At 37.8% G+C, this 13,988-nt stretch overlaps 1 pseudogene; it reads right to left on the bottom strand.

Moving 5' to 3' along the window:
• Positions 1 to 205: 205 nt before the first annotated feature.
• On the bottom strand, positions 206 to 11,364 carry LOC113047507 (nuclear factor 7, brain-like; annotated as a pseudogene).
• Positions 11,365 to 13,988: the final 2,624 nt, after the last annotated feature.

Raw genomic sequence — 13,988 nt, 5'->3', positions numbered from 1 at the left:
GTGTTTTTTTGGGGGGGGGGGGTAAATTGAAAGAACAGCATTGTGTTACATTTGTTACATTTATATTATTTACATCAAGCTTTTTAATGGTATAGCATTGTATACAGTATTGTTATTGAAAATTCATAATGTTTCACTTGATTATACATTTAGTCAGGAGTTATATTTTGGAAAAAGTCTAACTAGTAAAATGTTTACATGTTATGTGAAAACTAGTACAAGTATATACATAAATAAAAAGAGACTTACTCATGTTTATGGTCTCTGCTGAATAAAGTGCTTCATTCTTTTTTTCTGAGGAAATCTCACATCCTCTACCAAATCACATCTTTTCAGGGTGAATTATGTCTTATTCCTCTCATCGCGAAGCAAAGCTTCATGTAGCTTCAGATGACACCTTTTAATATCCATCAGTGATCACAGTTAAACTAACTATCAATCACAACCATGCTGATATTCAGAAAGTAGTCTCGTACTCGTGATTAAATGTTGAAACACAATGAAAGATGAAAGCAGGAAGATCCAGAGCTGCAGAAGGAATGATTACAGACTATTGATCGCTAAAATCCTCAGAGAGGAAGAAAAATGACACCAGAAAAATGGAAAGACAGTGTCAGTGAAGGTGGTTGTGAATGTGTGTAGTTGTGTGTTAGTTACAGGATCAGAGAAAGACACTGTTCCTCTGTCATAGTCCAGATTCACTCTCACATAATCAAGCTGCTGTTCAACACCAAAACCACAATCAAAAGACCATCTGTACCTCACACACCAGACATCATTGTTAAAGAAAACACTTCCCTTCCTCCGGTTTGATGCTGTTGTTACTCCAAGAATCCAGCTTTCACTTTCTTTAACCTCTACATGCCAGCAGTGTGTACCTGAGTTAAAACCCTCTGAGCCCAGGACACAGAAATAATGTCTAAATCTCTCCGGATTATCAGGAACAGGTTGTTTGTCTGCACTGTTTCTCACACTGGTCAGATCATCAGACACGACGAGACGTGGTTCTGCAGTGTTTGGATCCAGAATCACAGGAGCTGATGAGACACAATCAACAGATGCTGTTATTCTGATGTTCATACTGTATAATGATCAAGAGTCAAACCAACACAAATGATTATGAATTATGACATTCGTCCTATTGATCAAACACATCAGACATTTTCCTCTCATCACTGTCAGTCATTGTCTGTGTGATTTATCAATACTGAAAATTAAAGTGACGCATACTGAATAGAGATTACTTTGATTTACACTTTATATTCAATTATAGTGAGAAACTGTTTTAATACAAAATCTTACCTTTAAACAGAACTTTACACAATTCTTTCATATTCGAGATGATTTATGTAATAATGCAGAAGAAATAATGTTCATATCCATCTCATTTTCACCAGCGTTTTTCTTGTATAAATCACAAAGCTCTTTACCTAATGCTGTCTAATTATTAAAATAATAAATAAACAGTAGGTATTTTCCACGATAATGCAGTTAAATAATAATACTATAACTAAATCTTTTAATATTAGTTTCATTAATTAAAATAAGCTTAAATACTATAAATAATATTTAGTAGATAAACATCTAACAATTAAAATGAACTGTAAATCAGAAAAGTTATTTTGGCAACTAATTGAAATAAATTAACTTGAAGTATTAAAATGACTAAAACTGAATTGAAATTATTTATAAAATTATAATTATACAAATTTATAATTATACATATTAATTTTGAAGCTAAATAGGACATTTTTAAAGTAGTAAAACAGGATATATCGCCCTCAGAAGGGCACTTTGGATTGAAAACAATAATGGCCACCATACTGAAGGGTCGTTCCAAACCAAAGTACTCAAAACTGGCCACATCAAAGGGCCCTTCAGAATGAAGGATTACGAAGGATACAACTGATGGACACTTCGGGCTTCCATGATCCTTTGTGCAGATTGTTTGGATGATGACTTACTACTACTACTACTACATGACGACGCCTCCGTGTGGGCACGGGATGATGACGAAGAAGGGCAAGAAACAGTTGTTTGGTCCCCTTCAACTTTTTGAAGCTCTCCGAAGGTAAACACTTTGAAGGGATTAGGGCTGAGGGATGGGCCCTTCCGAATGGAACGCAGGGAATGCCTCCCGGCTGCTGCCACCATCTAGCAATTAGTGAGGCACGTCAGCCAGATAAAGGTAAAAAGGGCCGGTCTAAAGACTGTGTCTTGTCACTGTGTGCGCTGTTACAGTACAGACAGGATGGTGTTGGAGCCTGGCGTGTCTATAACATGCGCAAATACACAAAGAATTTGTTGTGTTATGATTTTTGGTTTCTTGGTTTAGGCAGAAGAACATGGTGTAATATTTGCTGTCGTACGATTTCATAGTGAATGCTCACATGGTCACGACTCGTACCATGTAAGAACAATTATGGCCAATCCAAGCTTGTTATGAGCACCTCCCGACCTCCCAATAATTTTCAAACATGTCAAAAAAAATTGGACGCTGTCGGTTTAAAATCCGTGCAGAATCTGCAGTTGAATGAGATGATTTGGTGTTCCATCTGAAGTTGACCAATCAGAAAATGACAAAAAACAAATATTACGTATGTAAATAGTCTATATACTATTTTTCCTATTTTATTCCGAATTGGGCCAAATTTGCTGTTCAGCTTTATGAATGAATATTCCTGTCGTATTTCCGGCAAAATGACTAGAAATTCAGAAACAGCCTTCTCACCTCGAGTTGTTTATGAGGAACAGAAAGTCCATGCTTTTCAGCCATTCTCTTTGCCATGTCTTCATTTCTTTTTTTGGACGTCACAAGCCATAGCTGCCACAAAGAAAACTATTTTTTCCACAGAGTCCATATTTTCATGAATTGCGCGAACCGTAATGCTTACACTAGAGTTTGTAAAATCATAGAAAATTTGTGTGACTGCCTCCATATGATTGTTGGATGAACTCAATCATGACATGTGCAAGGGCTCATAAAGTTTCAACCTTCAGAATCTTACCATATATGGCCACCTTTACAGGGATGATGATGGAGCTTTGAAGCAGGAGGGGACTTCACACAGCTCCAGGGATCTGCTGAAGATCGGTCTGAAGATGGGCAGGCTTCGAGGCAGGCTGGAGAGACACCGTCTGGGCCTTTGGCTTTCCTTAACTTCTGTCTCCTGAAGACTTTGCTTACATTGTCTTCAAAGATCTTGATTACAGTATGATAAACATTTTGGGGGAGTGGGGTGTTGATTGCTGTGCTGTTAGACGGTCAATGTGGGTCTGTGGTGTCAGAACAGTCTTTCAAAACTGCAGTAAAACTTGTTCAGGTCTTCAGCCAGGTGTTGATTGGCCTCGGTGCTGGGTGATGGGGTCTTGTAGCTGTGATGGCTTTCAGGCCTTTCCACACTCATGTAGAGTCATTGCTTGAAAGTACTGCTGGGCGGTTTGACCAAAAATGTATATGACGATTTTTTTATTATTATTATACTGGTTTTCCGGTTTATGATGTTTTTTTTTTTTCCATGCATAATCAAGTATACAATGCATTTTCTGCTTGTTGATATTCCAAGACGTGCTTGCGGCTAAGGTGCTGGAACAAATTGCTCGTGTTGCTGCCTTTGTCGACAATTTTAGCCTGACAGCACTTGAATAAAATGGATGTTTGGTCAACGTTGGATTTTTGGACACCAAAAAAGCTCCAAACAACAGACCAGGCTCCTCTTTTTGGCTGTAACGCCTGTTTCACACATACTCCCCCTGCAGTGCATATGCAGTTTGCAGCACGGACTCGTGCTTTCACACAGGACGTTTTTGTAGTCCGCTACTGATCCACGCCGGTTTAGTTTATAATAAGCAGCTCAAGCAAGCAGCAAAACATTTAAACACAATAATTAGCCTACTTTTCTTGTTAAAATATTTAAAAATCACCACAGACAGAAACAGTCTCGTGCATTTTGCATTTGAATTTTTATCACAAGCAATCCCACGGGTCTTAATGAATTTTTTTTTTCTGCTTCCATAAAAGTGAACATATATATTTGTTATGTTGTACCAGTTTGGTTTATTACCATGGTCATGGTTTTCCTTGTTTATCTAAAAGTGCTCTTTTTCTTGTTTTAAAGCTAGCCCAAAACCCATGTGACTGCGTTTCCATGTTAATCCATGATCATTTTTCCCACGAACAATGCACTTTCACTTTAATTCAGCGCCTGCAGCACAGCAAAAATAGACTCAGTATGTTAACAATCGCTACACTGCTGCAGACGACGCACCACTCCTTGAAGCACAGACGGACACCTGGTGCAGCTGGAATCCATTAATACGCACTGCAGACAGACAGTGCAACAGGCGTTACAACGTAACACCAGAGTACTGCTGAGTGTTACCCTTACCACATGCAACATTGTAAAGGGTCCATCTGAAAGTGTCGTGCGGCCGCGGCGCAGCATAACGTTAATTCCAAACGCTGAGTAATTAAAATACACCGGTATGGAGGAATATTCAAAATTAACATCATAAAGAAAATGTAAACCGGTTTTCGGTATGAACCGGTTGACCGCCCAGCACTACTTGAAAGCATTTTTTTTTTGCTATCCAGAGTAGTTTAACTTTGCCACTATTATCTCCCTATTTAGTGTATATTTTTGTTCCCACTCCCATAGGCATCCTCTTTGGCCTGGCGAAGCTGTTTTAGTTTTTTACTGTACCAAGGTTTGTCATTGTTAAATGTTAAATAAGGAGCCTGTCCTCCAACAAAAAACAACCATATAGGTCGTTTGTGCAAGCATTTGTTACGACCTATATTTACGCTTTAAAGTTAAACGCCCTCTAGCGGGCGTAAAAATAATGACAGTATCACGTTGCGTCTGTCGTCATGAATTGACGTAAAACGTCATTACAAATCAAAACGCAGGTTTATTTAAATGCAATGTGTGGGCGTTTTACACCGATCTCACAGTATTTCCTACATATTTTACTAGGTGGCTTATTTGTTCGAATGACCACACCTAACCCCACCCCTAAACCTAACCCTCACAGAAATCATGCTAAATTATGATTTATTGAGCATATAGATTTTCATGCAGGTCCGTTCCCTGGGATCGAACCCATGATAGCATGATTACATATCAAGGTATAACGCAATAATCTACTAACTGAGCTACACGAAACGCAAACCAGAGGGCAAATAAAAGAGTACAAAACATTAATATGAAAACGATCTTTTGCAGATAGGGGCGCAATTGTAGTATACGCTCTGATGGGTCGTATTTCAGGGATTTGGACAAACGACCTATACAAGCGTATTGGTTGGAGGAAAGGTTGTAAATAAGTCTTGGTGGGTACACACATGTCCTCACAGAAACTGATGTAGGATATCACGGTGTCATTAAGCTCTTCCAGATCAGTAGGTGCAGCCTCAAAAACACTTTAATCAGTAAGTTTGAAGCAGGCCTGTAAAACTTGCTCTGCTTCAACAGTCCATGTCTTTACTGTTTTTACTACAGGCTTAGCATATTTGAGTTTCTGCCTTCAGGCTCGTAGAAGAACCAAACAGTGATCAGAGAGTCCCAGAGCTCCTCGGGGGACAGAGTGGTATGCATCCTTTAAAACAGAGTAGTGGTCCAGTATATTGCCATCTCTGGTGGGTCACGTGATGTGCTGTCTATATTTAGGCAGTTCACGGTTGAGATTGGTTTTATTAAAATCTCTGAAAATGATAATGAACGCTGCTCGGGGTGTGTGCTGCATTCACATGCACATCAGGAGGAATGTACACACTTACCAGAATAAACGGGGAAATCTCCTGCATCCAATGAAAAGACTAATGAAATGAAGTTAATGAAAAAAGCTTCCAAATTTGGGCAACACATCTTCTTTAAAACTGTCATCTCTGTACACCAGCCTTCATTGATATAAAAACATAATCCCCAGCCTCTCGTTTTCCCCAACATCTCGGTGAGACGGTCTGTTCTGAACAGCTGGAAGTCTGGGATTGCTCCATTCAGCCAGGTTTCTATGAAGCAAAGCTCAGCTGAGTTTAAAAAGACCTTGTTTGTGTGGGTTAGGAGTTGTAGCTTTTCTGATTTGTTTGCAAGGGAGTGGAGATTCGCCAGATGAATACTCAGCAGCAGAGTCCTAAAACCGTGCTTTTCGAGTTTAATGAGCATGCCAGCATGCTTTGATTTCGACATCTTCACAAAGTAAGCTGCTTAAGCAAGCTGTTAGATGATCTGGTTCTTCACACATAATGCTGAAATCTGTCAATATTGCATCATTTCGAGTGTGTGTGTATGCAAGCTTAGATGTTCTGCATTCAGACTCACTGTTCTGGATGATGCCCTGCATCTTCTTCCAGACTCTGAAGGGCAGGTTGCCCAAGTAATGCGGCACATTAATCAAAGCTCCAGAAGGTGTTTGTGGATCTGGCTTTGATGCAATCTGGGCTCTGGAAGAACATTCAGGAACAGAACTGCAGTGGCTTTTGGATCAGAAGCAGAGAGAGCAGAGACACCAGCAGATCACTCACCTTTCCATTGAGACTGGAAAATCCTGCAAAACAATCACACCATTGATCATAAACAACTCAATCAATCAATCAAATGAACTGAAATCAGACCTTCAGAAAGCAGATGTCACTGGCTTTCATCATCTCCTCCATGTCTTTGATTGTGTGTGAAAGAGCTGAGATTTGTTTGTTCATCTCCTTCAGCTTCTCATCCATAATCTGCTTCTTCTGCTTCTCTTCCTCCCTCAGTGCAGTGATTGCAGCTTCTTCTTGATCTCTGAGAAACTGATGAAGCTTCTCAAACTGCTGTTTAATCTGATGCCCTGTGTGCTTAGCTTGAGACTGAAAACAAACTATATTCACTTCAGTCGTCTCAATCGACAAACATCAACACAATCACAATTCAGATCCGAGTTAAACTCAGACACCTACATACAACAGATCCAGAAGCAGATGGATAATTGTCATTTACTCAATCATCTGGAGTCCATATGGAGTATATCTTAAATATAGTGGGTTTTTCCATCAATACTGAAACACGTGTGAACTGCAAAGCCTATTTTACCTACTGAATAATAGTTAAGCTTCAAATGGGCAACATCACGAATCTGGAAATGGATTTCTCCCAAATGAGAGAGCCTTTACCTTATGTTTTGCTTTAAATGATTATTATTATTTTTTTTTATAGCTAAGCCTACATTATTATATGCTGCAATTAAATGTATCCATTAGAATTATATATTTTTTATTAATGTTCTGTTCTGATAAATGTATTACATTTAAAGGATTTGTTGTCGAGTGAAGGGAACTAAAAATATCCTGTCGGTAGGCCTACATACATAACAATATTAGGCCAGGCATTATTATTTCTGAATGTAATAATGTGTCAAAAAACATTTCCTCTTACAAAAAAAAATAAGAAAAGAAAAAAATTGAAGGAAATGAAAATAGGTAATTAATCAGTGGAAATTTGTTACTGTGGGAAAAAAAAAAATTACGGACAGATTATGGGCCTAATCTAGGCAATGTTGTTAATTACTTACAAGTTTTGTGTATGTTTTTATCCATTTTTTTTCCCATTGCATCTGCATCACATTCATGACCTGCCTCCCTCGTTGCTCAGCTTTGGATGATTACAAAATACACACAATAGCCTAAGCCACTTTGAAGCCCTCCTGTTATTTTTTTTTATTTTTTATAGGCTACGTTATGAACATAACATGTCAAACATACTGAAAAACTTTATCCATGGATTGAAGGCGGAGCGTGTTTCTGGTATCAGTGCGTGCAGATCGGAGTGATCATTAAATGCTCTGAGCGCGAAGGGGAAGTTGTTGCTGCTCACAGACTCTGCTGCTGAAACGAAGACGACTGCGGCTGCACAAGCACAGCACATCCACCTAAAATCAACCTGCAGCAATGCTCAATCATCGACTCGCCAAGCTTTATTTTTTTAATAAAAAACTTTTATTTTTTCTATATTTTTTAAACCAGTGGCATAACGAGATGGAAATATAAACTAGAAAATATATTAACAGGTCCTCCGTCCATGACACTGACTCACTGCTGAGCTGCCCGTTTTAATCTGAACAGCTCTTAACGCTGAGTTGATGGTTAGATGCATGACGGACTAGTATTAAAAATAAATAAATAAAGGTCTTTCCAGCATTAAGGTAATAACATTACTATTTTTTTTAAATTATCTGGTTGCAGTTATAAATTTGACTGCTGAATGAATGATAAAGAACTATATTAAAACTCGTTTGTAAATTTTTCTTCGTCATTTGATATTGATTTAAAAATCTGTTTAAATCATAAATCAGTTTTTTAAATAGGCCATATGCTATTTCCCAACTTTAAAAGCAAGTAAATAAGGCTCCCTTTAAAATAACTTAAGTTGTCAATTACTTAAGCTCTTTTTTAAATCTTGTGGATTTTGTTGATTATAATGAGAGAATTTGAATTTAATCGTGAGGACGTTTCAAAGATTTAATCGTGCAGGTTTAAATTATTCGTTTCTTTTTTTAGGCTAATTAGGCATAAATAATGGGAACTAAATTATACAGTGCTTCACGTGTAAACATGCAACAATTTCTTAATCAGTTTACAGACAAATGTCTGTCCCAATACGTTATGTCAAAATAAAGGACAAGTAATGAATAACAAAAATGCATGCTGTATTATCAAAGAAAAAAATATTTATATTTAAAATATAAATTAAAATATAGGCATAATATATTAGAATATTGACATTTTGCATATTAATCCATGTAGCCTACCCCCCTAAAATAGGCTATTTTAATAGGCACTTATAATGCTCCGATGCAAAGTAAACCACAATTTCTTTTAAATAATATTACGCATAATTAATATAATATAAATAATACTGCACACCTTTTAAATGTGTCAAATCTAAAATATGGTTGAATACCTTGTAGCTTAGAAAATATAAGCTCAGACCCTGGCACAGCCTTGACATTTATCCTGTTATATACCAAACTTTCATCTGTGAATATTAAATATTAAATATATTAAATATTTAAACTATAGTGTTTTTCTTTCATTTTCCGTGACTGAAGCAGTCAAATCTAACACGTCAGTGAGGCAAAACTGACGTCTCCTAGCGAAAATGATAACTTGTGGTTAAAGCGCCACTCAGCGGTCAAAAGCTGCAAATGCACCTTACATCGCTGCGGCAGTAAAAAGGGCCTTTTGTATGTCTACCGACTGTATATACATACTATTATAATGAGAAGACCATTATACTAAAATGCTATGAATTTTTAGGGTTTTAGCTGCCGTGTTTCTGCACATTGTTTCATGAAGAATGCGTCACAAAAGGAGTTCGCATTCAGAGCCCCGCAGATATGTTCATGTGCATTTGGGCTCTTATTGCAAATAGCCTTTAAGTCTTACTATTAACGTTATGTTGTATAAAAAACGAAGCGTATTCTATATGAAATTATGGGTTGATTCCCATTTATTAAAAACTTGCTATCAAATGCGTCACTCTACTGGCCATCTTCAGCACGTGCAGCTCAAAACAGAAATGTAGAACATTAACCTGCTAACGTTTTAGGCTAATGTTACAACGAGAGCACTATATAAAATAAAATAATTAATTGTTATGGATAAGTGTTAGCTATCTGTTCATCAAAACATAAAACATTATTTACGTTTATATCTGCAAGGTGTCCCTTACAAATTTTCCCTGTGTGTTAACATCAGTATGTTAGTCGAATGTCTGACTTATCTCGTGTTAATGTATTTTGCCCCGTCCCCAAACAAATGATTCGACTATCAGTCAAATATCGGCAAGATTAGAAAATTCTGATTCGACTATGAAAATCCTAATTTTCACCCCTAAATACTGCACACCTATTAAATGTGTCAAATCTAAAATATGGTGTAATACTGTGTAGCTTAGAGAAAATATAAGCACAGGCTCAAAGGCTTGACATTTATCCTGCTTAAATTTGTTCTAATAAATGCACATAACTTCATAAATACTAAACTTTTATCTGTGAATATTTAATATTTTAACTACAGTGTTTTTATTTCATTCTTCTTGACTGCAGCTGTCAAACATAACGCATTGGGGAGGCAAAGCTGACCACTATTTGCAAAAATGTGCTTTGATGCACTTGTTTGATAACTTGTGGTTAAAGCGCCACTCAGCAGTCAAGAGTTGCAAATGCACTTTTCAAACATGGGGCGGCGGTAAAACCGCAGTTTTGGATGTCCACCTACTGTATATCAGATCATACCTTTATATAGTGATCTACAGGTGTAATAAAAATGACTCTGTATTCTGTTTCCTCACCTTGATGTGCTGAAATGTTTCCTCAAACTCTTGTTTAATTCTTTCATTGTGTTTAACTTTCTCTTGTAAGGACTTAAGAGCTGATTTGAGCTCCTCCTGGAATTAAACAAAAATACATTACACACCAGATTGCAGGGAAAGAACAAAAAGACGATACAGTTAAAATAACTGCTAAATAAATTAATTAATTAACTAATGATGTATTGAGGGTGGAAGAGACCAGTGTTCATTGACTCCCCTACAAGTCCTGCCTGCACTGAGACTCAAATCTGCAACCCTCGGGTAACAAGTCCAACTCTTTAACCATTTGGCCACAGCTTCCCCAATATGGTCATATAATGCAGTGCAAAATTATTTGCCTGATTACTTCTGTTTTTGTGTGAATCTCATAGTAAATTAATTCAGAAATTATACCCTGCCATAAAACCAACCTGAGTGAACACAAGTCTGTAAAGTTTGTAAATCGAAATATTGTTTTTAGCAAAATAGCTATCCAATACCAACTGGGCCTGTGTCTTTATTTGCTACCAAAATTATTAATTTGCCTAATATTTTTTTTTTTTATAATGGGGTTCAGATCACTGCAGTCCTCTTCAATCAAATCAAGTTTAAATAGCCTTATCAACAGAATCTTACCTTATATGACGAAACCGCTTCACTGATGGGTCTGAATTTATGATTGTCATGTTGTTGTGAATCTCTGCACACTAAACACACTGGCTGTTTGTCCTCCAGACAGAAGAGTTTGAGTTTCTCACTGTGTAAACTGCAGATCACCTCAGATCCTGATGAATGGCTCTCGTTTTTCTTCTTCAGGAATGACTCGGACAGATTTTTTAACGCAAGATTACACGGAGAATTATCTCTTGAGGATCTTCTCCTGCAGACGGGACACTCCTGGCTTTTTCTTGATTCTCCAGAACTGCTTAAGACACTCTTTACAGAAACTGTGACTACATGATAAAACAACGGGATCCTTGAAGATTTCACAGCACACAGGACAAGAAAGCTCTTCTGCAGATATAGTTAGTGAAGCCATTTTGACTGTTTGAGCTCCAGCAATCTGAATTTTACTTTCACTTTCTGAATGATGCTTTCAGAAATGAATCCCCAAGAGAATCACAAAGATCTGCTGTCTGTTCAGAGACAAATAAAGTGCATGTAAGATAAAATACATAAGTGACGGAGATGTTGTGTATGGCAACAAAAAAAATCTAAATATATTGTTGCTTGTTCAGCCCTTTCTGATAAAGTGCACTTCACGAGTTCTCCCTTGCATCTAAACTGATAGCAAATAGTAGGCATATTTTGGCGTGCTGTCCTAGGGGAGGGGTCCGGGCCCGGAACATAGCCCGAACACAAAGAACTCCCCAAAAGAAGCTTAAAGGCATAGGATAGCGGCCAAAAAGCTAAATTTAGTTGCCCCCCAAAAAATGCTTGCTTAGAAGAGAGAAGGCTTAGAGTGACCGGGAGAGCCCATGCAGTGTTCGATGAGACCTGCGACTCGCAATGTCTTACTGGCGAGCCCTCCGTGCCGCTATAAGAGGAGCACAATGGCAGATATCAAATTGAGGGACCGGAAGGGAGAGTCAGCTCTACTCCATCGGGAGGGAGATCGCTGACCGCCACTGAGCATGCAACATAACTCAGATGGGGGGCTCACTCTGCAACCGAAGGGAGCTGTTGGTCATGCAGCGCAACTCAACAACAGACGGAAGGCTTAAAGGGAGAGCCATGTCTGATGCTTAATAGGCGAGGAGATTTGTAATAACGGCTGGAGAGCCCTTACTTTGACCAAGGAGCGCTAACTGACTGCACTGGGAAGGAAAGCCTCTGATTAATCGAGTTAACAACATGATTTAAAATGCTGATTTTTTTAATTTATTAGGGCTACATGGGCTGCCTTTATGTGGAGTTGATCATACTTGATATAATTTTGAAAAGTGTCTGATGACCAACAACCGAGGGCCTCTATCTGATTTTGTGAGAGGCTCTTTTGAGCTGCTGTAGTTGCTGACCGGCTGGAAAATTTTCTGCGGATATGTCTGATTGAGCAGATTTTAAGAGTTTTTGGTAACAAAAAACGTGTAACGGGATGGTTCGAGTCGTCGAAGAAGAGAGGGTCCAGCGCAGATTTAGATTGAGCGTTCCAGAGATGGACAGAAGAAAAGAGAGCCTGTTAAAAAAATGTACATGTAGTGGCCTTTCCTTTCTTGGTCCATCTTACTTTATTTAATGAAGTAAGCGATAGTTTTGCTATCAAGTATAGACAAATCAGAGATTGTCAGGTGGAGTTTGGGGTTAAATTTAGGGGTTATTCCAGATTCTGAGGATCTCAGAAAACAAAAAAAGCCAATAAACACATTGTATCTAGAAATTGCTGCGAGAATCTGAGATTTGATGGTATTAGGCACAGGAAGTGGTTACAGAGTGGCAGAATAAAGTATACTGAGGTTTGGTTTATAGAAGGAAGATGAGGAGGGGGCGTAACCATTTGCAGAGGCAGTCTCGCTCACGGATTAACCCCTGGTGCTTGGGGAAGAACATAGGAAAAGGAAAAGAAAGACAGAAATTAGGGAGGAGGCCAGTATGCTTGCTTGGGCATCTGCAGCGGGTGCTGCTGGCCATTGATGGGGGAAATTAAAAGTGGAATGTTAAAAGTAGGAAGACGTGAGGGCATGAAGCCTGGAGCTAAAGTGTAAAGGCGTATGCTTAGGGCTGGCAGGTTGTGTTGGAGAATACAAAGAAATCCCCAGTATAGGTGTTGTCGACATACATATATATATATATATATATATATATATATATATATATATATATTATAAAACATAATTGAACTGCCACACACTATGTGAACAAGTGAAGCAAAAGAGACGTCATCAGGATTTCTTCCGGTAAAACTTTAACAAACTGTATTCAAAAATGAACTTGCTTTAAAATGTTAAAATATAATGCAATAAAAACTTGAATAAAATACACAAGTATTAACAATAAAATCCCTCATGTGTTTTATTTATTTCTCTTTATTTGTCTCAGAGTTTCTCTAGTATCTGTTATGATTAAACTTTTGTCAGAATGATTACTTCACATGCTGAAGTTCAGTGATAAATTCTTGTTTTAAAGATCCCATCTAAAACTGTTGAAAAATTCTAAAGAGCTGCCGTTTTTTTACAGTATTGTTCAAAATAATAGCAGTACAATGTGACTAACCAGAATAATCAAGGTTTTTAGTATATTTTTTATTGCTACGTGGCAAACAAGTTACCAGTAGGTTCAGTAGATTGTCAGAAAACAAACAAGACCCAGCATTCATGATATGCACGCTCTTAAGGCTGTGCAATTGGGCAATTAGTTGAAAGGGGTGTGTTCAAAAAAATAGCAGTGTCTACCTTTGACTGTACAAACTCAAAACTATTTTGTACAAACATTTTTTTTTTCTGGGATTTAGCAATCCTGTGAATCACTAAACTAATATTTAGTTGTATGACCACAGTTTTTTAAAACTGCTTGACATCTGTGTGGCATGGAGTCAACCAACTTGTGGCACCTCTCAGCTGTTATTCCACTCCATGATTCTTTAACAACATTCCACAATTCATTCACATTTCTTGGTTTTGCTTCAGAAACAGCATTTTTGATATCACCCCACAAGTTCTCAATTGG

The sequence above is a fragment of the Carassius auratus genome, chromosome 28 (genome assembly GCF_003368295.1).
Source record: "Carassius auratus strain Wakin chromosome 28, ASM336829v1, whole genome shotgun sequence".
In the NCBI taxonomy this organism is placed as follows: Eukaryota; Metazoa; Chordata; class Actinopteri; order Cypriniformes; family Cyprinidae; genus Carassius; species Carassius auratus.
This window is presented reverse-complemented; position numbering and strand designations above follow the sequence as displayed.